Source organism: Nansenia antarctica, assembly GCF_963989245.1.
Source record: "Nansenia antarctica genome assembly, chromosome: 9".
Classification (NCBI taxonomy): Eukaryota; Metazoa; Chordata; class Actinopteri; order Argentiniformes; family Microstomatidae; genus Nansenia; species Nansenia antarctica.
The window spans coordinates 16,894,331-16,896,830 of record NC_137679.1 but is presented as its reverse complement, the minus strand read 5'-3'; the positions used below and the strand labels follow the sequence as shown (position 1 = coordinate 16,896,830).

General features: G+C 37.6%; 2 protein-coding genes across 2 annotated transcripts in view; one reads left to right on the top strand and one right to left on the bottom strand.

The window, feature by feature from the left end:
* Positions 1–351, top strand: part of gtf3c6 (general transcription factor IIIC, polypeptide 6, alpha) — a 14,312-nt gene extending 13,961 nt beyond the window's left edge. Inside the window, exon 11 of the mRNA XM_080539560.1 lies at positions 1–351. This exon is cut by the window's left edge and continues 376 nt beyond it. The gene's annotated coding sequence lies outside the window, so the exon portion shown is untranslated.
* A 2,114-nt stretch (positions 352–2,465) lies between these two features.
* Positions 2,466–2,500, bottom strand: part of fam107b (family with sequence similarity 107 member B) — a 21,437-nt gene continuing 21,402 nt past the window's right edge. The window contains exon 5 of the mRNA XM_080539364.1: positions 2,466–2,500. This exon is cut by the window's right edge and continues 708 nt beyond it. The gene's annotated coding sequence lies outside the window, so the exon portion shown is untranslated.

Below are 2,500 nucleotides of genomic sequence, written 5' to 3'. Positions count from 1 at the left end.
TAAGTCTCGTGAGACTTGATAAGTCAAGATAAGCCTGGATTTTCCTTTAGCGACGTTGATGGAATACCCCCCTGCTCCTGACTGCCTGGAGGATCAGGAAACAAGGAACTGCAGAATACGTCTCTACCAGGGCGAACAGTCATGTTTTGAACGATGAATGCTGTTTGATGTAAATATTAGAAAACAAACGGTGTTATCGCTGTTATGTGAGATGCCGGTATTCCAACTATGCAAATAGTGTGGAGCAGGCAGCATATCCATAAGTGAGGACCACTTATATAGTTGTGTTGTGGCCCTAATTGAATGTAATACACTTGTAATATTTTTCTAAACAAATGTTTGTTGAAATAAACTGCTTTTCTCATGTTTATGCTTTATGATTGGTCTTTAAATAAAACATCCAAACAGCAAATCACATGAAGATATCATCAATGGAGGTGATGATATGGAGATTGAAAGAGGAAACATTAACAAAAAGTGCCCTGTAACAATAATTGTAGAAAATCCTTTGGAGCACAGATTTGGGGAAATGTATATATGGTCTTTGATCTATAATTACAGATTCCAATTTAATTCCAAGTAGAACGAAATGTTATCACAGTTTCAGTGGTTACCCTGACACTGAAAATGTTCCCCTATCATGACATAGGACACATCTGTTAAATATGCTCATATGTGGGAGACTGTTTCATCGTTCTGCTCAGATCTATCGCATTGTAGGGTTTGATGTCATATCATGAAACATGGGGAAAAATCACATTATACAATCAGGAATGGCCTTTATACTGTAAGTTGGTTACCTCGTTGGATATTAGTGGGTTTTTTAATGTTTCCGGATACAAGGTTTTAGAATGAAATCATTCAGATTCTTCAAAGTAGCCACCTTTTGCTTTTTTAGTGGTTTTCTCCCACATAGTATAGAGAAGAGAATGCTGGGTGGAGTTCACAGTTTCCTTTTCCACTCACACACACCAAGCTGATTGAGAGAATGCCAAGAGTGTGCAAAGCTGTAATCAAAGCTAAAGGTGGCTACTTTGAAGAATCTAAAATATAAAACATATTCTGGTGAGTTTAACACTTTTTTGTTTACTACATCATTCTATATGTGTGTCCTTTCATAGTTTTGATGTCTTCAGTATTAATTTACAATGTAGAAAATAATATAAAATAAAGAAAACCATTGAATGAGAAGGTGTGTCCAAACGTTTGACTGGTCCTGTATATTCTAAGTGCATAACATTATACTGTATAGAGCCTAACATACCAGGAACACACACTGTACTGTCCTCAAGTTCAAATGACTCTTGGCTATCTTAGATATATGGATCTTTTGATTTATTATTATTATCATTATTTGTTATTTGTCCCATTATGTGTCCTTTTTTATTATCATAATCATATAATATATCATAATATCATATCATCATTTTATTATCATCCATCACAATCTGCGAAACTGGACACATTGCAGCAACATTACCAGTATAGACCAGGGTGGTATTTCATCAACGTCACTAAAGGACAATCCAGACAGAAACTTGCCTCCTATTAGATCTGTCTCCATGGACAAGGACATACCGGGATAACTTATTTCCAGCAAAAGTACATGGGGAAAACTATGTACACACAAACGTATGCATGCACACACATACCATAACACTTTTGTTGTTCAAATTCAACCTCAGATAGTTGTATGATATCTTCACCCTTTGATACAACAAAAATGTGTCTTGCTTTGTAATGCATTTAAATGGTAGCAACATGAATGCATCTAGAAATGTGATGTAAAAAAACTCTCAAATAAATAATTTGGATATTGAAATATTGTCTTCAGACACAAAAAGAACATGTCACATCAATTGCCCAATTGTCAAACACTTCTATACCTTGATGATTTTGTACACTGTGAGTAGACTGAAAACTGCAGACCCACAAGGTCGCCCCCTGGTGTTTTGTATGACACACAACTTGCATAAAACTCTTGTTTGTTTTCAGATGTCCTGTAGGTGGCGTAATGTAGCGGTGTCCAGAGGAGGAGGGCTTGGCTAGGGATTGACGCTCCTTTCTGTTGTGTTGCTGCCCCCCAGCAGTGTTCTCAACCGAGCCAGCCAAAACACTTCCTCTTTATTTACTGTTCACCATAACACCTGGCCGTGCACACACACCCCTATCAGCCTCAGTTTCCTGACACGGAGCAGCAGCTTGTGATCTCTTAACAGTGAAACGCACTTCTAGAAGAATAACACACAGAAGGGTGTTTGAGCATGTTCAAATGAGATTTATTGAGAAGAAGAGGTGGTTGTGTTTTGCAGAGGACAAATGAGAGGAGTGCTTGTTGTCCGTTTGTCTGTTTCAGTGAGAAGAATAATCAGCTCATCTGTGGAGACACCCAGACTAGAATACGATCGACCAGAGCCATTGATATTCACAGTTAATGTACACTTTGTTCCAAGACAATAGCATTCTTTTTTTTTCACTTCAATGCAACAGCCGTTAGAAC